The sequence below is a fragment of the Arvicanthis niloticus genome, chromosome 7, assembly GCF_011762505.2.
Source record: "Arvicanthis niloticus isolate mArvNil1 chromosome 7, mArvNil1.pat.X, whole genome shotgun sequence".
Classification (NCBI taxonomy): Eukaryota; Metazoa; Chordata; class Mammalia; order Rodentia; family Muridae; genus Arvicanthis; species Arvicanthis niloticus.
In genome coordinates, this window is record NC_047664.1 from 52,643,622 (window position 1) to 52,667,050 (window position 23,429).

Below are 23,429 nucleotides of genomic sequence, written 5' to 3' on the forward strand. Positions count from 1 at the left end.
ACAATCTACTTTAGTTCAAAAAAAAAAAAATAGAGAATTGATTCAGGTTCCATGAAATCATCCATTCTTTGTCTTATAGAGTATGTATAAATTATAATACCTAGGCATTTAAGGCATGTTATCAGGACAGATACTACTCAGGTGTTACAGCAGAAAACACATTTTAAGGATTGTAATAATTGCTCTGAAATTGCAACGTATCATTATCACCATTTAAGTGAAACAGCATGTTTTTCTGTAAATCTACCATAGAGCATGCCCATGCTATTGCTGAAGGCCGAAGACTGTTTTACAACTGTAGCTCATATTCATTTGTAAGGAGGTGAGAGCCTTAAACTCCAGCCATTCCCAATTTGAAATAAGCTTTATTAACTTTGGCATTTATAAACAGATTCAGATATTATTAGTGAAAGTCTTTAGAAAATCTATTCACTGGAAGGTAGCCATCACTTTGTATTTATTATTTTTCAAAGCACAACAAATGCTGGAATAAAAGAAAAAAGACACACTGTCCAAAAAATATCAGAGAATTGAAAGCTCTATTTTTTTAACTCATCCAATAATGACTTTGAAAGGGTTCTAAGAGTAGAATAATTTTAAGCCTGATATGAATTTATCTTTTATTACAAAGGTTTTCTCTTGAGAAAAAGAAATAGCACCATGTCCTTAGAGATCATATAATACAATACACAGAACATCCAAGTTGGAGAACATATAGCCAGACACCTACTCTTTCTCCATTGTGGTGAAGACACACATGGTTCATCAATTATAGATGTCTTTACTGATCTCAAAGTGGACCTTGAAATCCATCTAACGAGAAGAAATCATACCTTTTTAGTCTATTAAAACAGAATTAAAGAAGAAAATTATAGCCTCCTAAAGCTAGTTAATGCATCTCTAATACGAATCAGAATGCCTAGCCCCACACAGCCTATGAGAAGATGTTTGGTGAATGCATGATTTGCTGAGCAGACGTTTTCAACACTGCATTATTACTACTGAACAAAATCATAGGACCAAGCATGAGTAGCAATTTATCTGAACATACAAACAGCCTTGCCAACCACAACAACGTTATAAATGAGACCCACAGGAATCCCTTGTTGAAAGCATGCCTGTCGCAAAAATAAGTCCTGAAGTGAATTCTGTAAACAGATCAATAGAAAGTTTCAAATGAATAGGACTCTAGAAGTAATCAATGGCAGCTGAGTAAAAGATGCAGCAGGGTCTGAGACAACAGAGATCATTATCTCTGGACTGATTACCTAGCTAAGGAAGGCAGAAAAACAAGGCTGAGACCACTGTCAGTTTAGCTGGAATTCCTCCCCCCCTACATTTGTGCCTCTGTTCACAAAAGGTGATTTGCTTTATAGGCTCTCTTGATATTTACTGAAGATATATAAGGTTAAAATTGTTAGCTTTTGGAGAGCTGTACCGTAGTCTCTATAACATTCACACATCATCACAAGGATTAGTACTCCCATTAGAAGACTTCTCACAACTTAGTGGAGTGGGTAGAGGTGAGTGGGGATATCACATGCAACTCAAATGTGCACATGTGTGTTTACCAACTGCTTTCATGGTCAGAGCTTCCTGGAAATAATCGCTATGAAAGCATTCTTCTTTGAGTACCTAAATGTTACCTATAATCACTAACTGACTTAATCTCTGTTAGTCTATTAAAATCCATCTTCTCCTTGTTCCTCTGAGGTGTCTGTTTAGATAGCTCTATCTAGTCCCTACCCTCTGGGCCTTCCAGGTTATTTGGAGTTCTGTTTGAGTTGTCCTCCCACAGAGAATGAGAGTTCTCTAGAGAAAGCTCCAGATCCAAGCAGGAGGGGCTCTCCCTGGTGGCTCACTGTTTGAGTCAGTACAGTAGCACTGAAGAAGCTTCTATTGGTGACACACTCTTCTCTATCATTATGTGAAGATTGGGTTTCACTCTGTAGAACAAGTAGGCGTCATCAACGCTCCTATCTCAGCCTCTGACTCCATGGGTTGGAAGTCCTCACAATTGTTTGTAGTTCTCCAATCGCAATTACTACATTTACCCCCTTGACCTATTCATATGTTGTAAAACTACCTTTCACCTAAACTCTCTTCAATTGCCTTGTTTCATGCCAATTCTCATAGGAACAAATAACATCTCAACATTATTTATCAATACATCAATGGAATGATTTTACTACTATAAGGTATTTCTTGTTTGATTCATGCGTGCCTGTGTACATGTGTGTATCTATACATTTATATACCTATATACATATGTATGTGTGTATGTATATAATTTCTAACTTGGTTGTATTTTCTTGAGATGACTGTGCCCAAGTTCTAGGGGTTCATGTAGCATCTGATCAGAACTTAGGAACTGACAACATTCTTGAATTCATTGCTAGGATGGGACATATGTCAGAGGAATTCTGCCAAATGCCACCAAAATTATGAGCCAGATAAGAGCAAGAGGCATTTTCCATATCAGTCTGTTGCTTGTAGATTTGTTCTTGCTGTTTCCGTTGCTTGCTGCTGTTGCCACTGTGTTGCCATTACTGTTTGAGACAGGGCCTCATTATGTAGCCTGAGCTGGTTTGACTTTTAGTACCTTTGCCTCTTGAGTCCTGAGATTATGGGTGTTTACCTTTGCACTCTGCCCTTATATAACTTTTAACTCCCACAATACTTCCAAAGTTTATTATCCTCATTTTTAAAATGGAGGATTTAGAGGTGAGAATGACACTTAAATGAGGTCACAGAGTTTAATAAGTACTAGAGCCCAGATGCTGGGTTAGAGCCAGGAGATTCCTGGGTTCTCACCCTTTTCTCCTACTTCATTTCATCATCTCAGTGGAAATACTTGCTCCTCTGATATGCGAATTACCACCCAGAGAGAGCTGCCTTGCTGCCTCCTCCTTACATCCAGAGTCATCAAGAGACAACAGGGACTGGGGTTTTGACCCATGTTGCAATTCATCTCATTCAAACAAACAAGCAAAACTAACTGTATCTGAGATGAACAACGCCTCAGGAAACTGTTTTAAACTTCAAAATAGACTGGTGGTTTGGGATCACTACCTTTAATACAATGTATCGGTGTGTTGTGTTACACATTTCATGCTTGTACAAAGGAATATCATTTACAAGGTCTCTATTATGTCATGAGCATTGAATAAATAATAAGTTGGTGCAGAACCTTCTATGTCATAGGAAATCAATACTTTATTCAGGTCTTAGAGAACACCGCTTATCATTCACAGCCAAGTGAGAGCTTTGATGACTTGGTGCTGAAAAAGGAAACTGCAAATTTTCAGATGTGTGTAATTGCACTATCGAAATTACACAGGTCTGATTTCATTATAGTAAGTGCTAATTCAATGTCTGGTTCATTTTTGTAACTGGCACCAAAATGCTTTTACTCAGCATGCAATATGAAAACAGTAGATCATAGGATTTGAGGGAAAAAATGTTTATTAACTTAGGGGCAATTCAGGATAAGCAAAAGACTTTTAAAACTGTGATTTAAGTAGAAAAAAGAACAGAAAAAAGTCTATTTAAGTTCTTAACATTTCTTCTACTGTGGATCTTTTCATGGTTTTTTAATACCTCCTCAGAACAATGCTTATAAATGAATAAAAGAATATATACACTTAGAGAAGAAGTTCTTTCTACTAGGAGACACTATAAAAACATTACAATAAAGATTATGTAACATACCAATATATTTTGCTGTGAAATACTATGCTTCAGTATGCAGATGTCTAATGCCTCTTATAATGTGTCAACAGATAACAACATCATCACCCTGAATATTGTTTGTTAAAGAGTTTGGTTTGGTGATTACACAAATCCTTCAGGACTTGCTACACTTCACTTAGCTAAAAGAACTTGAGGGGTTTATTCTTATGAAAAAAAATCACTGGAACCCTGAACTTTGTTGATGAGTCCCAGGTAAAGAGCCCCTGAGAAGAGGCATTTTAAGTTTAGCCCTAAGAGGATATGGCAATAAGCAGAAAGCAAGGGGCAAGAGGAACATTCCTTTTCTCTAAGACTAAGTGAGAGAAAGGAGAGCTGTTTGAGTAGAATTTAATTTAGAGCCAAATATACTCCTGCTGCACAGAACAAAATAAAATGCTATTTAAAAAACAAGTTTAAATAGATTTCAAGCAGACTGCCTCGAGAAAGCTTTTGAAAAAGAAATGGACTGGATTGTGAAGTGACTGACAGGATGGAGCCTCTCAAAACTTCTGATGTATATTTCATCAGAAATAACATGAATGAAAGTTCAAAGGTAGAAAATGATCGGAGCATTCATTGATTTGATATACATGATAAAAGCAAATATGTTCTGTGTGCTGGCGGGGGCGGGGGGCATGCTGAAGTCTAGATTGCTTATGTCACACACTCCCAGATCTGCTGAGATAGAACAGGCTATGTATACTACTCTCTCAATCAGGCACAACGTAATTGCCTGGATTGGAATCAAAGGGAATTAAGGATCAGCAAAATAGCACTGAGCAAGATCAATATCAGCAGGTTAACTATCAATCCCTTGAAATAAAATATGGAGAAAATATTCTCATTTAGTGTATGATACATTAAAGGTCATAAGGAGATGCCACAGAGATGATCTGGGTTTACATGACATACAAGTGCTCCTCCCAAATCCATTCAGGCAGCCATCTGTTATGTAGTTATATTGTATCTTCCTCTAATTTCTCTCTTGGTAACTGTCACATTGAACTTAGGGCTCTTGGCTATTCCTACCACACACCCTTCCTTTCTGTGGATTCCTTGGGTTTTAACAGTCACTTAACAGTCCACTTGGGTTTTAACAGTCACTTTGACTCAAGACTTCTTATAGTCTTAACAAATGCCCTAATCTCAACTCTGGTCACCAGGTACTCTCTCTAGCCCTGATTCTGTCTCTAGTCCTTATCCTTCTGCACAAACATCACTTACACAGTAAATCCTGGTTTAGGAAAGAAATGAAAGACTTCAAATTTCTCCCCAAGTCATCACATCTCAAAGTAGGTATTGAGCAATGGCCTAGAAAAGTGGGCAAAATGCCTCATCCTCCAGAGAACTATTCAAATCTACACAGGGAAAAATGTCTCTACAACACAGGAAAGGTTGTAGTGCTGCTTTTCAAAGCTTGTCTTTGATCAAGCATGCACTATATCTTTCTTGTATCTATATTAATCATAATTGTCTCTGTCCCCACCATGGGTCCACCTTTTAAAATCTACCACCGCCATACTTTAAAGAAACACACTTCTTCTGCAGATTCTTCACTTCACATACCTTCTCCTGAAACTTAGTGGATGCCCAACTTCATAATAAATAGTACTTTCAGCAACTTAACTATGTACAATTTTAAAGCTCAGATGACTTTAGAGGTGGCTTCTATACTTAAATACATTACTCAACTTTTATTTTTTTATTTCTGTTTTATTTAATTATTATTCTTTTTTTAATCCTGGAAACCTGGCTATGAAAAGAAAGACCCATTAAGCAATGCAGTCAAATCTATTTAGAACATCCCATTTTTCCTTATAGCAGCAAGGCTTCAGGCTTTCATTCAGAAAAACCCTTATCATCTAATGGGATGGATAAAGAAGTGAGATAATCGTTAGCCAGACCTGGAGTTACAGGACTCAGGCTTTTTCATGGTGAAGCTGTCATGATACATACCTGTTTTAAAGGTATCCAATTAAAATACTATCTTTTATTGTTAAATACCATACAGGCCCATTGTCTTCATTTCTGAAGAAGATCTTTTTGTTCTAAAAGTACTACAATGACACTAGGATTTTGAGGCTTATTTCTTTTTTATTATTTATTTCTATTTTATGTGCATGGGCGTTTTGCATGCATGTTTGTCTGTGTACCACCTGAATGCCTGGTTTCCAGAGAAAGAGTCAGATCCTCTGGAACTGGAGTTATAGACAGTTCTGTGCTGCTGTGTGGATGCTGGAAATTAGGCCTGAGTTTCATTTCCTCCTGCCTCTTAGCACTGTGAGTAAAACCATGCTCCAACATTGCCACCACAAACCTACTTCAAGAACAGGATAGAAACACTCTGGTTTTTGTTACTGCTTTTGTTTTTTAAAGTGTGCATCCTCAAGATGGAGAGATGGATAGAGTCGTGATCTTGTCACTGAGTGAAACAGTTTCTGAGGAAAACTGAAGTCTGATGAGGCTGAGAACCCAATGGCAGCAAACCTATGTGAAGCCAAGCAGAATCTAATCCTTGGCAATGTTCTGGGAGCTCTCTTCTTCCTGAGTCCTCTGCAGTCTCCCTGATCAGAGGTGTCTGACATGTGAGTGGTTCTATAAAACCAGGAACTTATCTGAGCCAAATCCCTTTTCTCTCATGTGAACATGGCTGCTGGGTTTGTGATGTCCTTTTTCATTGAAGCTACCAGATGCACTTTCTTCAATGTGGTCAGGTGATCAAACCCGACTTATTTTCATCCAAGCAATAAATGATTATGTGATCCATGATTGAAAAATATTGAGAAAACAGAGGAAAGTATAAAGAAAACAGAAATCACTTATAATACCATCACTGAGAATAAACAAAGTTAGCATTTATTTTAATTCCAATTATAGTAGCCCTTGTAATAATAAGGTAACCACCAAAGCTACCCATAAACAAAAATGCTCAATCCCAACCCAGGTCTGGAAAGTTCCCAGTTCTTGAGCTGTACATCTGGCAACTCCCAGGGATGCTGGCTTGGGGTAAAGACCTTACTCACTAGGGGCATTTATCAAGGACAAATATAAATCAGAAGGAGATATTTTTAAAACATGAAAGAAACCCTTTCTAACATGGAAATTTCCACTTTTGCCTCTCCCAAGAATACCTGCTTCTTTGTATATAGAATGTTTTTTAATATAAAATTGATAAATCATAGTGATAAACTGACAAGTTTGGGAGCATAATAAATTTGTAACCCTTATATAATAAGCAATGTTATTTGTCAATGGCATAAGTCCTTGATTGCTTAGCTTCCTTCTAACTTTTTGTTTTACTTTGTAGAAACATGCTCCTTCTTTTAACTAATATTTTTCTTCTAAATATTATTTATCAGGTATTTTCACCAAGGATATCATTCAAAGAAAATAACTTCTAAAAAAACTGATGCAGTGCATGGAAGATGTCGCAGGCTTGCCAGCAAGCCTGAAGTCTTAAGTTCAGTCCCCAGGACTCAGATCGAAGTAGGAGAGAATCAGTTTTCATAAATTGTCTGCTGATCTCCAAACATTGTGTACTGTGAACACACACACACACACACACACACACACACACACACACACACACACACACGTGTGTGTGCGTACACACACAAATAAAAAAGAATAACTTTTTATTTCTAAACATTTAAAGAATGAAAAAATGTATATAATACTTGAGTAAACACAGATAGGCCACTTCCTAGAGTTTGTTTAATGTTCCAGAATTTATATGAAAGCCATAAAAGAAAAAGTGGTCCCCCAATAAAACAAGTAAATATTGTTTCCAGTTATTAAGTAATGAGGTAGATTTAAAACATGCATCTCAAATACATTCAGAAAAATGTCCTCCTATAACAAGGTTACTAGCCCCAGGTAAAAAAGGAATTTTGACTCATCCAATGGCTGGAAATCCTTAATGGCTGAAATATGTTCATTTGAAACCCTGCATCCAATAACATGCATACAGTAATACACAGAGTTATAAAATATTTCAATAGTTGAGGTTGTGGAAATGCCCCCAAGGAAACCAAAACTATCAGTATAATTATATATTATATCATTTTATATGTTTTCAGTTGAGTTGGAGGCAGATGATTGTTAACAATAGTTTTCATTAAACATCCTCATTCAATTTTCAAATCTTTGGGTGGACTCTGTTTTCTGGCACCATGCTTGGTTCAATGTTATTTTGCTCTTTTATACAAAATAAGCACCAATGGCTATTCATGTAAGTCATGGAACCCACTACTCTCCTTTCTCATAGACCTGTGCTATAAAACTATACCAGGATGTGTGCAAAACACATAAGAGGTTTGTCTCTACACCACTAGTAAAGCATGATCAAAGCTGATTCTCATTTTAAAAGTTGAGTTTTCTAATATGATTAAAATATATTAAACAGAAAATGTATGTACTGCTGTCATAGTTGTATGATTTTTTTCATGCACTATCAGATGCTATTAAATATAAGCTGTACCTGGAATGTTACCTACTCTTTCCAAAATTATTGCATAATTTAAGAGAAATCAAGAAGGCAAGAAACATGCAGTGTGGAGGACTGTAGTACTATGTTAATGATAGTGCTTATTTGATCCATGAGTGTCTCACAAAGGGAGCATTTCTGTTTCACTTTTGAGCTAAGAAAACTAAAGCTTTACACAAGTTTTACACAACATTCACGTTGCTTATTCAAATTACTCAGTGGAGTAGTTCATATTATCACCCAAGATGAGATGAAGAATCAGAAGGGGTATTTTTTTTTTCAAACCCATGAAAAGTTTCATTAATTTTGGGAATAAAGAATTTCAAGATTCAGCTTGGCATTTTTATTTGGGTTTGTTGTACAATATCAATAATTAAATTCTAGGGTTTGTTGATGCTCAGAAGACAATCATTAAACATTTACCATTAAACGATCCCCATAGTCATTAGTTGGTATTTAATGTTTTAGCCATGAAGTTCACCTACAGCAAAGGAGCTTTTAGAACTGGGATGCAGAGGTCTATACAGATGAGAAGAGAAAAAGAGAGTAGAGGAAGAAAGACAGCATGGAGAGAACCAAGCAGGATTAAAATAGAACCTGAGAAACTGGACTGCAAGGCAGCCTAGAGCAGTCTCATTTAAATCCCTGAGCCCTTATCTTTTGTAGAAAAAAAGCAGAGAACTTGTGGACATTGGGAAGCTTAGCTTTTGCATACATACCACCAAAAATTCATGACCAAAACCAAAATATACAACCTTATGGATGAGGAATTTTCCTAGAGGTGTCTTCAGTACTTACTAAGGGCAAATAGATGCCACCAGTAAAACAAAGCAATCCAAGGTAAAGAGATAAATACTAAATGGAAAAAGGCATTTTAACGCAAGATGTTATTTAAAGAAACCTAAATACACAGAACAATAAGTACAGGCCACTGCTCTGTGTATTGGTTGACCTAAAAACTCAGAATTTACTCTCTTCTAACCACCAGTCTTCAAATAATCACAATCAACAATGTACAGATTTCATTGTAGCATCTGTGTTCTACAGGGCTGATGACTGCCCATACTTACTGATTTAATCTTTACATTATGGGTAAAAAAAAAAAATTGCAAATTAAGTACTTGATACTTATCAAAGAAATAACCTTGTAATTGACTGACCAGTGGATGAAGTGAATAAAGAATCTACAGATAACCAAATGAATAGATAAATGGGTATTGTATCATGTAATTTCATAGTCCCAGTTTTAGAGAAATTCAAGAGAAAGTTATGTAATAATACGAACTCACGCATGGGGTAAGTGGTTGCTCTGTGTGCTCCTTCTAAACTCAGAACCCCTTTTTCTATTTACTATTTATGGCATGAAAGAATGGAGCTTATCTGTGGGAGATGTAGGAAGATATATTTTAGGATAACAATAAGACCTTTAGAAATAACTGACATTTTTTCCTAAGCCAAAGTACTTTCATTTACTGATACCATGCTGGCCAGCTCTTGCCTACATGCTACCATGCAACAAATACTCCGTTTCAAAAGGCAGGGACAGTGAATAGCAGCTGAAAAAGACTACACTCATGGCCACTGTGTCCTGAATGCCACCTTGGCTGCCAGCCTGGGGAGACTCTCAGAGAAGCACTGCACAGGCGATCATGCTGGGGGAGCAGGAGTATTCTTGTTTCCTGTTGCCATAGTCAGGGGTGTCCTAGGTCAAACACCAGTTCTGCAAGATGTCCCAAAGATGAGAAATTAAAAATTTAAAGAAAGTGGTTCATTGTTAGTTCTTACCTTTCCTGCACCAAGGGAAATAGCATTGATGGTCAGAGCCTATTAAAACTCAAATGGTAATAAGTTTGCTCCTTATCAAGAATTGTCCAATGGAACAATCCTTTGGAGTTCTAGATAGTATGATTTAGAATGGGTGAGCCAGAAAATATAAAGAGGAAAAAAAAAGAAAAAAGAAAGGGAAATTCCAGAGCTGGGACAGACTAATCCAGCACGGAATAAAGAAGGGAGACCTAAGAGACTTAAAGCAAAGGCTATTAAAACATCTTCCGGATGTTACCAAAGACATCCAAGAAAAGCAATGACAACCTCACTCCCTGCTGCTGTTCCTTTCTCTTCCCTCTCTAACCTTACCATCTCTTCCAGATTCAGAGATTCCAGACACTGCCCTCCCTTTCTCTGAAACTCTCCTACCAGACAGTCAACACTTCCGTCTCTCCCCATTACAGGGGTAGCCATCAAAGAGCTACTATGGCAACCCAAGTAATATGCATAGACACCAACCCTCTTATTTTCTAGGTTAGTTCTTTGCCTGGGGCTTCTGCAACACCTGTAGCAGTTAATAATTATCTAATCTCTTTATCTTATCTTATTCTAGTCTACCCACGAGGGTCAGTACTTTTGTGTCATTTGCTATTGCATTTCTGGCAATTTATACAACTCCTGTCATTTAAGTGAGGATTAAAAATAAAAACTTGCAAGGAAAAAGAAAACGTGAGAAATGGAGGAGAGGGTGGCAAATGTAGAAGGACCATGTGCCTTATTTATGGAAGTGTTGGCTAATTGCATCCAGCATTCACTACAGCAATTACTACCAACAATATGATAAATATAATTAATATAATATAATAGTATATTCTGTTATATGGAACTAAATCATATCCATGCCCTCCAAGACAAAAGCTTCATATAAAATAGAGATGTCATATTTAATAAGTGGGTAGTGTGTTGTGCGGTATTATTGCTTAGTCCTATAAAAAGCAGCCACAGCTTCCTTTCTTGACCCCTGATACACAGCTCTTTATCCTAATGCCCAAGAATCACAGGCAGTAGCAATGAATCACTTTCCTACCAGCATTGATTTCACACTCCCTTGCCATGGGCTCTATTCACCCACTTCCACTCTGAAGTCAATCAAACTTTTATAACCGAATTCCCTTAACAAATGTGAAACTCACTTCCCACCAAACAGCCCTAATTTAGCACAAACTAAATTTCAAAGGAAATTTGACTGTGCTTTGCTCTAAATGTCAGAACTGGATATTCAGAGAGAATAATTAAGGGGAGGAGATGGTTTCATCCAATAAAAAAAAGATTGCTGGTTTGTGCAAAGCGCTAAGAATATTAGCATTTTAAATACACAGGCTTGAAAATGCTACTAATGGACATGCTGGTGTTCGCATAAAGCATGCCTCTCTGTCTTTACTGCCAGAAAGATGAGAGCATTTGCTCTGGAATTCAAAGGACATACACTACCACTTAAAAGGCAGCTCTAGAGATGTCTGCTTCCTAATATGCCTGAATCTGAATTGCAACCATCCTTTCTCACGTAAGTTTAGACCCACTTTCCCACCGAGTTTCAGGCCAGAGAGCTTTTTATCCTTACTCATTCATAACATAATATTGTACTTTTCTTTCTTCTTTCCCCTTTAAATCAGTGTCTTAGTTACTGTTCTATTGCTGTAAGGAGATACCATGACCAAGGCAGCTCTTTAAAGAAAGCATTTAATCGAGGGCTTGCTTACAGTTTCAGAGGGTTAGTTCCTGATGATCATGATAAGGACTGTGTCAGCCACGAGTCAGACAGACATGGAGCTAGAACAGTAGCTGAGTGTCCATATGATCCAAACTTGTAGGCAGAATGAGATTATGTGTATGACGCTAGGCCTCTCATGGGCTTTTGTAAACCTAAATCTAATCCCCAATGACACACCTCCTTCAACAAAACCACACCTCCTAATCCTTCCCAAAAAGAACCCAAAGTTCTAAAATGACAGAAAATTTTCAGAAATTTTTCCTTCCCAAACAAAAATGTTCATATTATGTCACATTTTTAAAAATCTTTTTTCCCAATTCAATTTCCCTACAGGTCTGATATTCTTTCAATCATAGCAAGGTTGACTATTCAGTTAAGTGTCAGCATCTGCTTTCCCTCTTTAACATGCACTCTTGATGTCTCCATTTAAAAGATTGTGTTCTGCTTCAACTATATGTCTCTATATGGGTATGTGCATGTGAGAGCAATGTCACTGGAGGCCATAAGTAACAGCAACATCTGGTCCTGGAGTTATAGGCACTTGTGGGCTCCCTGATACAAGTACCAGGAACCAAACTCCAGGTGTCAGCAAGAGCAGTACATACCCTTAACCTCTGAGCCATCTGTCCCCACTGCCAAGGCATTCTTACAAAGATGTTTAGCTGTAAGATTTTTTTCTTAGGGCTGCAGAATTAGGTGCCCTCATCCCAGTGGTGAGTGGTGGCATTTAAAGCAAGAGGAAAAGCTGAATTCTAAATCCACAAAGCCAAACAGTTTATCCATGTGAAAAACTTTTATCGTATTTTTGTGTGTCAGCAGTGAGATATGATATTTAGCAAAAAAAGAAAGAAAAAAAAGAGAGAGAAAGAACAACAGAAAGAAAGAAAGAAAGAAAGAAAGAAAGAAAGAAAAAGAAAGGAAGAAAGAAAGAAAGAAAGAGAAAAAAAGAAAAGAAAAACAAAGAAAAAGAAAAAAAGCAGGCTTATTGCAGGTTCAGTGAGACCATCAGTCAGGGCCCAAAGAGAAAATTACTTTCAGCTTATTTCCTTTTGTTTTTTATTTTATTTTTCCCTTTGTTTTCATGATACTTCTTAGAAAACCAACATGCAGGTAGTAAACACTTTTGCTTTTTGCTGTGAGCATTAAAATGATATGGCTTGGATACATAAAAACCTCTGAGGGCTTCTGAAAAAGAGTACAAGACATCACAAACAAGAAAACTATGCAGAAGGTGCTGGCCATAATCAAAGATGGTCTTAGTACCATGCAATTAGCATACCATTCCCTTCAGAAAATGCCAACACAAACTATTCTTTAAAACAGAGAAAACCAACTCTGTGTAAAAAGAGAAAGGGAATATGCAAGAAGTGTTCTTTTTATGAGTAAGTTGCAATAATCTGGTATCTTTGTCAGCATGGCCTACTATAACAAAAACACCACAGTTTAGTATAGATGACTTAAATAACAAAAATGCATCTCTCATAGTTTTTGGAAGCTGGATCAAGATGGCCACAGGAAGCCTGGAAGATGGCTTAGCAGGTAAAGGCGCTTTCTCCCATGAACTGGAGTTCAATCTCCAGAATCTATATGCTAAAAGGAGAAAATCACCTCTCAGGAGATGTTCTCCACCATTTCCTCTCACCTCCAGATGCACACTTTAACACACATGTGTGCACACACCCTGCATATAGCGAAATGGCAGGTGTTTTGGGGATTCATTACTGTAAAAAGACATTATGAACACAGCAATTCTTATAAAAGGAAACATTTAATTGGGGCTGGCAGTTTTAAGGTTTAGTCCATTTTTGTCATGGTAGGAAGCATGGCAGTATGCAGGCAAGTATAGTCCTGGAGAAGAAGCTGAGAGTTCTACATCTCGATCCACAGGCAACAAGAAAGAGACTGTGTTCCATATTGAATGTAGCTTCGGCATAGGAGACTTCAAAGCCAGTCCCTTCTTGGGAATTAGATTTCTGCATAAGAATTTGGAAAAAAATAGAAACATTTTCTCAATATCATCTGAGGAGAGTTTTACGTTATAAAGGGGTTACAGATAAGGTTGAAGTGGAGAAATTGCCCCCTTTGTCCACATACCTTGTTAAATTGTTTGAGACATAGATAGGAAAGAAATTCAATAGTCTCTCTTTGTGATTACCATACTTAAGGAAATTATGCTAAACTCATTTGCATGTAGATGATTCAGTCCTCAGAATAATGATTTCCTTAACTAACACAGTTATTATTATAAATGACATTATATAATAAGAAAGATAAAGGAGATTGTAACCAGCATTGGCATATTCAAATCTGTAAAGAAAGTACTACTGAAGATTGAAACCAGTTGCTTTTGTGGGATGCTTCCTCAGCCTACAGAAGTCTTGCTATTAGATTTAGGGCTTTAAATGTATTATAGACAATTATGTGAAGAAAATAAATCCTTCCATTTAAACTCTCAGCTTATTGTCTTGGAGGGAGTTGGTCTGATGTGTTGGTCTGATGCTACTGATATTCTAATGCTAAGTACTTGCTTTCAACATTTGGTTGTCCCCCACTCCCACAAGCATCTGCAGATTCTCAAGTACACCAAGTGATGCTATGTCAACCTTTTTCCCCAATTTAACTGCTCAATAAAAGGATACAGCCTGTGATTGAGCAGTGGCTGGGAGAAAGATGGGGCTTGAGGATCTAGTGAGAGGTTGCAGGTAAAGAGAAGCGAAGGAAAAAAGGACATAGAGGGGCAGGAGGCTACCATGAGATGAGATGGATCATGAGGGTGTGGCCAGAAAAGAACAGCAGGTAACAAGTGACATTATAGCTGGGAAATAACTTAGAATCGATTCAAACTTGCCCAACGTAGGCTTACAACTTGTAAATAAAATACCTGGATTGTGTGTCTTTTATATGGGCTAGCAAGAATGATAGTCATTTTACAGTGTTTATTTTTAACTATTCCAGCATGACAGCCTATTATTTATACAGTGGTTACTGGGTATCCAACATCATTCTAAAATTCTATTGGTCATTATTTCATTTTATCACTCTAGTCACTCTATGACTAATACATATTAACTATGAATATTATCACCAACTTAGAGAGGAGAAAACAAAGGAGAAGGAAGTTACATATTCCAAGACCTCATAGCTAACAATAATGATGGGGCTGCCATTCAAATGTAAATGGTCTGGGTGAGCAAATGCTCATTCTTCACCTCACTAAAACCCACCCACACCAGCAGTTAAATAATAAGGGGGAACTGGTGTGACTGAGAATGGTAACAACCAACACAAGCCTGTTGCTAAGGCTTTCTCCCACATAGTGTCTTAGAAATTATTTTCAATAATGATAGGTGAGAAGATTCACAGGCATATTTCAACAATAATTTTGTATCCAACTTTTATGAGCAAAAGATAATGGGATAAAGGTAGTGAGAAAAATATAGCAGGCTTTCCTTAAAGCTATGGGGTATAGGGTAAGGAAAGGACCCTCTACACAGACAATGCCTTGCTTTCTCTTTCACTGCTCTCATGCCAGATCCAGCCACACATTCCTTGGTGCTTCCATCTTCTGTAGAGCCTTTGTACCTTGCACAAGCCATACTGCTACTTCTATCCACCACCTTCTGCATGGCCCCTGTTCAGCTCAGAACTGTAACATAGGTACAATATTGTTGCCTCAAATCATTGCATCAAGGCTTGGTTTCCTAATATTGGACTGGTAACCTTCAATTGGTTTGTGTGTTCTGATCTTTGCATCTCTGTTTTCACATAGAGCTTAGTTTTTTCTTTGTGGATAAAAGGAGGAGCTTTCCACTATTACCTATATTCCCATGACTAGGACTATCAAAGTCATTATGCTAAGTATTTATCACTCATTAAATGCAAGTACTGAGGAACAACACAAGATAAGAACAATCACCCTTAACAGAAAGGAGGAAGGGAGGGCTCGCTTGAGAAGTGGCATCTGACTAGAGAGTTTACAGATAGATTCAACTTATGAAGATCAGAAATAAAACAGTTGGGCAGAGAGGGCTCCAAATATGCAAAGGTTTTTTTTTAGTAGGAAAATACCTAACACTACCGAGATAACAATATGTTTACAAAAAGAATATACAAGCAGACTGGCAGAAGTGGCTTGGAATAGGGTTATGGAGCCATTCAAGATAAAATAGTACAACTTTGTGATATGTTTCCTCTCCCAAACTATAGATCGTATTCTCCATTCACAGATTCTCTTTCAAAAGTTTTAGTCAATCCCTGTCTAAAAATATTAAATAGAGAGTGACAAATATAAATAATTCAGAGCTGGCACGTGGGCACGTGGCACGTGGGCACAGTGGGCACGTCCCTTGTTACCACACCAAGCTTGAAAACCGAGTTCAATCCCTGGGACCCATGTGATGGAAGAAGAGAAATTACTCTCCTAAGTTGTTCTGACCTCCATATATACACTGTGCCATGTGCCCTCTTCCAAATAAATAAGTGTAAAAAAGGATGAATTTTAAATTGCATGCTGTTCTGAATCACACGATAAAATTTTACAGTGTCCTGCTCCTCCTCACCTGGGACATGAATCACATGTTTGCCTAGAATATTCACACTTTATATTCTACCTGATCATTAGTCACCCAATGGCCTTCTCAGTTAACAAAAGAACAATATCAATTATCATAATATAGCACTGTTTGTGTGGAAGTAGTCCCAGCTTACTTATTAATTGTCCCAAAACACAACAAGCCAAGGAAAATCTATAGAGTTTTCAATTAGGGGAAAGTGAATGTTATATATAAAGTTTGAAGCAAACTGTGATATGGAACATTCAGTGGGGGTGCTTTCACATGACCCTCCTTGTACAATGATCACAAATGTTCAGTATCACCATGAACAATGTCCCCATGCTAATTTATTAGGATATTAAGAGTCCAACCTATCTAGTGACCATCAAGTGTAGTTCTGATGTTGCTTTTAGAATGGTTGATGGCATTGCTGGCTTTACTAGTCATTATGGAATAAGCATAGTATCTGTTGATACTTATCTCCTGAACAAGAACACATGACCATGTCCCACATGCTTGCATTCATTTCCTTCATAGAAAAAGTAAAGTATAATAAGACCAAAGCAGAGGCATTGAGGTAGAAGGCTGTTAAAAAAGGATTCAGCTTTTTTCATTAACATGCTTGAGTAGAGAATGTCTTGGAACTACAACAACAACAAAAAAATGAATTCAATTAATTAATGTACATCCCCAGTATGACTCATTCTTCATTTCTAAAGTAAAATCTAAATCATCTGGAAATATGTCCTAGCCTTACAGGGATCGCTCCAATGTGATGCCATCACCTAGAAATGTTCTCTATGTAGTAATAAATTTGGTAGCCATAGAGATTCATTTCTATTTGCATTATTAATGAATTATCTATCCAGGTACTATGGGCTGGGGAGAAATATCAGTGTGAAACCTATTTGCTTACTGATGTTAGACTCAAGTTCAGATCCTCAGAATCCACTTGGTAGTGCTCATATGTAATTCCCACTGTTCCTAAGGCAAGATTGGATGCAGAGAAGAGGCATCCCTTCAAGCTCCTGATGTAGCTAGACTGTTATAAGTAGCAATGAAGAACAAAGCAACTCTGCCTCACACAAGGCAGAAGGAGATAATACTCACTAGGGGTTGTCTTCTAATGACCACATATATTGTGGGTACAGGAGTTTGTGATAGCCAAATATAATTGTATTTATAAAAATCCACCAATAAATTATAAAGACAGAACGTCTTCATAGTAATGTTCAAAGGTTCAATATATGCCTTTGTTCAGCCATGCCAGGAATTATGATCCAACTGATTTTTCAGATTTGTTTTTCTACAGTTTTTTAAACAGATAAGAGAGATTAGAACAATTCTAATGATATTCTCTGATATATTTTAAAGCATTGTGATAATTTATTTTTTAAAGATTAAAACTCTTTAGACTTGCTAGGCTTCAGGAGGGATATTAGGATAGAGATAGAGATCAGTGAGAGAGAATTTGCTTAACATGTGCAAGGTCCTAGTTTCAATCGCCTAGGACCAGAAAAAAAAAAAAAAAAGAAAGAAAACAAATGTCTATTAATTCCCACCAAGTAGCAAGATGCATAAAGTTAGAAGGGTGTTTTTATTTGAATTCCTATAATATTTAAATTGCTTCATTTCTCTTCTCATTTCTAATTTTCTCCTTAGACAAATTCATTATCAACAAGAAAAAGTTAATAACAAAGCAATCAGACATTTGCATAGTGTTTGTTTATACATTGTTTCAACAACACCAATGGAATAAATAATTGTAAAACCTAACTGTCTTGGACTAGACCATTTTCTCTAGCCAAAGAAAAAAGCCTGGATTTTATGTGGCATAGTTGTTTAGAAAAATTTAAAACCAACAGCTTCATTCAATCTATAAAGTTATATTTCTGGAAGATTTTTATAAGCCAATATACAATGCTTTAGTAGATTTCATATGCAATGGCTTTTTAGAACTGCTGCAGGCAAATTGTGTTTTCCTGTTTTAGGAACCATGTTAGTATTATTCATAGCACAAAGAGGCACCTACTTTACTACAAACATACACTTTTTATATTCTATGTGTCCAGAAGAATTTGTCAACTCAATATTTTTGGATAAATACATTTCATTGAAATCCACTTATTAATGTAATCCTATGACAAATATTTTTTAGAAAGTTGCTTTAACTGAACTAAGTATGGTTTTTCATTTTTAATTTTAAAACACAAAATTCCTCAAAAACATCACTTAGGACTCTGACTATGTGAAGGAAAATCGAAATAATGAAAAAGCTAAGTAGTTATGTCAGAGAAGTATGGAATTTTCCATTTGAGCAGATCATGCCATCCAAAATATAATGCAATTATAAAATTTTCAGAAGCAAGCATTAAAAAATTTATATTCTGGATAGTGTTATTTTTATTATTTAAACATAATTGAAATGAAAGTGTAATATTGCCCTGTTGTTCAACATCACCAAGATATAGACATTTCCATTATGGAAGATGGCTTTTTTGTGTGTGAATGTGTGTGTATGTGTTTGTTTTCTTTAGTTTGACATTTTCTAAGCAAAAATTTAACTCTATTCTTTTGTATAGTATAGAGATATTCTAGTCTCCTTTCTGGAATTGTGCTAAACATCATCACTTAAAATAACTTAAAGTGTTTATTTTGGCTTATGCTTCTGGATCACAGTCCATCATTGAGGGAAGCCACATCAGGAACTCAAGCAGAAACCATGGAAGAAACTTCTTCTTTACTAAAAAAAGTCATATATTTTAACCACATTTTTTTGTTTCCCAAATGCCTCCCAGGTTCTCTGAACCTCCCTACTCACCCAGCATTAACTCCTCCTGCAAAAAAAAAAAAAAAAAAAAAAAAGAAAAAAAACAAAAACAAAAAAAATTTTAAAAAGCAGAAAAACAAAAATTAAAAATAAATTAGCAAAGACAGACAAAAAATGTTTTAAAACAAAGCAAAATGCAGCAATAAGTCCACAAAACCACCCTTGGGTTTATTTTGCATTAGGCAACTATTCATGGACATGGCCTTGCCTGCAATGTCCATGTGACACCCCATGAAATAAATGATTTTTCCCTATGCCAGAGCATATCAGTTGAAGATAACGTCTCAACTGGGGTAGGACCTCATGTTTATTTCTTCTACTTAGTAATAGGACACCATTAGGCTTGGATTTGGTCCTGTGCTTTCTGTCACATTATCTGGATTCATCTTTGTATCGGTCCTTACAATGTTTCTATCTCCTCTTCCATAAAGCTCCATGAACCCTGAGAGTATGGGTTTGATTATAAAAAACAAAACAACAACAAAAAAACAAACCCCAAGCATGCCATTATGCTGGGTTTTTAAAAAATATTCTCACTCCATACATTGAAAATTTGTGGGTCTCTCTGCAAGGAGAAGCATCTCTGATGCCAGCTGATAGAGGCACTGATCTGTGGGTATAACAATATGTCTTTGAGAGACATTTTATTGCTGTGTTCATTTAGCAGTATAATAGTAGTAGGTTTTCCCCTATGTTGATGATCTATTTAGTCTCAGATTCTCGGCTACATTATCAATGTCATGCATGGGTCGATGTATAATGAAAAAGTTGTCGGTCTAGTAACATTTGTTACTTGCCCGCTATTGCAACAGTATGTCTTCCAGGCAGATCACTTGTGTAGGTTTAAGATTTTGTAGCTGAGTGATTTTGAGCATTCTTTTACAGCACAGACTTATCTGCATAGGAATGATGCTACCCAAAGTAAGGCCCTGGCATGCCAATCATTATTTAAAACATTTTTTTTTTTTTGTAGACACTGCCACAGGCTAATCTGATTTGGGCAATTGGTCAATTGATGTTTTACTTTCCATGACCCAAGTTCATGCAAAAAAAAAGAGAGGAAACATTAATTTAGCCCAAGGGATAAAATTGCTTTTTGACATTATGAATAATATGCTGAGTGAATGTCGTGGACATTCTGATTTTCCTTACTTGTCCCATACAGTACTTTGCAGAAAGCAGCCCATTCTTCGAGGCTTACTTCTGCAGCTGCCTCTGGCTTCTTCTCTTCTCCTAAATCTTATCTTCTTTCTCATGATGTCCTCTCCTATCTTCTTATTGAGTTTAAGGGCTTTCTTTCCTCGTTAAGAACACTGCCTTTCCTCTTAATTCTCTGGCTTCAGAGAACATCTTTTATATGGATGCCTTGATAAGTTGTATTTGATATATGTCTTTTTTTCTCTTTTTTAGTCATAAAGAAATGAAGTCATAGAGAAATGAAATAGTTTTGACCAAATTCAGACAGACAAGCAATGACATAATATTATTTCTAGGTATGTGGCAAATACAGAAGATGAAACTCTCTAAGGTGGCAGTTTTGCCAGTGTTGTGAACAAGAGATTTCCCTTTAGAAGCATTTCATTGGCACAGTGCAGTGGTGGAAGGCATGAAGCACTCAAGACTCATGCTGTCTCCATTCTGCCACTTATTAGCCATGTAACCAGGGCAACCTGTCTATGCTCAGAATTAGGAATGATAATGAATCCTATTTCATACGATCACAGTAAGAACTGAGTAAGTTCATAGATTTCAGGCTGTTAGCATAGATCCTGGTACAACACAAGTGCACAAATATTAAATTACCATTATATCCTGGATTTTATTAGACTAGTAGGAATCCAGTTAGTAATTACAATCAAGATAACAACATTCACTAAGAAGAAAGTTCTTCTGAGCAAAAAGGACAACTCAGAAAATGGTCCATAGCATTTACTGTCAGTGAATTGGAAGATACCTCCTCCAGTGTGTTCCTTCCATTGGTGATTATCTGTGGTATACACTATATTGATGAGTGGCCATGTATTTGTTAAGGTCACTAAGAAGCTGTCTCTGAAAATACGGTTGCTGCTTCACTCTCTGCATGCTTCTCTCAAAGTCTTTTGCATGGCCTCTTGTTTGAGCATGGGCTGTGTTCTTAACTCTGTGACAAGAATGAGAGAACCACAAAATAGCCACATAGTAAAAGTCCTGGGCTCTTGGGAACAGCCAGAAGGTAAACTATTGTTTATCCCATGATGTAAAAATGCCTACGATTGGACAGATATTCAGAAGAGTAGTCATGGGAAATTAACCCATGGCAAAAAAGCACAATCTGGAACTTCAGCTAAGAGTCTCAACTTCCCCCATTTGGTCTCTGTTAGCTACTGTTGCCAGCTCCGGATTTGATGCTATCTCTATTTGTTATTTTGCATGAAAGCTTCACCCAAGGAGACACTCTTCTCTGTCTAGAACTCTCTACTGAGAACTCTAGATTATTGTCTAAAAGGGACTTTGTCAGTTGGATTTTGTTGAATATATATTAGTTCCACTTTCCTAATATTACTATTTTACTGTCATTTGTCCATGTACTTGGAAATTTCCCCAGAGGGAACCTAGCACTTTGCCTGGGACTTTTCTCTATTGGAAACTTTAAAGGGATTACCCAGTAAATTTCTGATGGCCTTTTGAAAGATAAATGATGTTTTATTATCAATACATCCATTTACTTTTTTATCTATCTCTTCCTATGTATTTTTACTTTGGCCTTCTCTCTATATAAAAAGTTTACTCAACTCATTCAAAACTGAAAGTATGGCTATTCTAGATCATTCTCTAAACTGTACAACATTCTATCTACATGGCCTATTTTATCAGACACCAAATACAAACTAGGAGGATAGACAATAAGGTGAGTGATATTGGTGGGAGTTGAATCATTCATATCCACAATTTTTAGGTTAAATATTTGAGTACAACTGACAGAACACTGGTAAACTACTGAAATATTTCATTTTGGAGATGAGCCTCTCTTCTCAGGATGCTTGTATTGTCTAGAGTATGTACCTTTTTCTTGTGTTTAACTCTTTAGTTTATTTCTTATTATTAATTAAAACCTCATATAAAATATTTAGAAAACTATGCTTAACTTAAAAAATGGAACGATATGTCTTAGAGACACATTTCATATTTAAGGTAATACTTATTCCTTAAGGTATAACCTTTGAGAAAAGACAGACATGTATTGATTGTAAAAATATGGTTTTGAGAATAAGAACTTCTTTAGTTTGGTAAGAATTTTGATATGTTAAGAATACTGATAAGACATAAAAGAAAAACATGCTTTAAAAGTAAGGTTCTAATTTATACAGCAACCTAATTGGCTCTGAGATCTTCAACTTCTCTTTCTTCTAGCCCAAGTCACAACTTTTCCTCTTACCCTGAGCATCCTGAAAGAGTAAGCAGGCTTGTGGAATACAAAGTTACTCTTGCAAATTCTCCTCCATAATAAATCAGTGTCATTATAACTCACTTATACATGAGCTCTAGAGAACATGCTTTTACCATGAGATATGGTAAAAGTCATCAAAATTTTTTTCAATTCATAAAAATAAATTTCATAATTATTTTGTTCCATAAACATCTATGCATGACTAATCACTATTTGATTTGATTTTAGAATCTATGTTTTTAATAGTAATCTCTTAAAATATTGAAAAAATTGTATATAAGTATATTTTTTTAATGTGAAAACATGCCAGTCATTTTATATTTTTCTGTAACTTTAGGTTTAGGAACTAATTATTAAAAATTTACAAATAGGTCACAAAGATAAATTGGAATGATAAACATTTCGAGAAAAGGAAGGCTTTTATAAGAGGTTCTCGAGTGTGAAAATGAGTGTGTCTTCTATCTGTTTGCTTTTCCCAATTCCAATGTATTAGTTTGGATGTTTTATGATATATTATTTGTTCTGTTATTTGTATGTTATTTGTATGTTATTATTTGTATGTTATATTATTTGTCATCCTTTAGAAGCCTGTTTGTTTTCTAATTAGAGACAGAAGGGAGTAGATCTAAATGGGGTGGGGTAGAGGGAGAGAAAATTGTGATCAGGATATATTATGTAAGAAAAAATCTATTTTCAATAAAAGGAAAATAAAAATCTGCAAAGCATCTCAACTGAAATGCATGGTTGTAAACCAAAGCATTGATGAATATGGCTGACCTAATCCCACGGAGAGAAGCACACTCTGCCAATTTGGTGGACTATTCACTTCTTGGATGACTGTGCCTCATTTTGCCTCTACATTA

At 36.3% G+C, this 23,429-nt stretch overlaps 1 protein-coding gene across 2 annotated transcripts in view; it reads right to left on the reverse strand.

Moving 5' to 3' along the window:
• Window positions 1–23,429, reverse strand: part of Kcnip4 (potassium voltage-gated channel interacting protein 4) — a 1,049,546-nt gene that overhangs the window by 983,121 nt on the left and 42,996 nt on the right. The gene's annotated exons all lie outside the window — the stretch shown is intronic.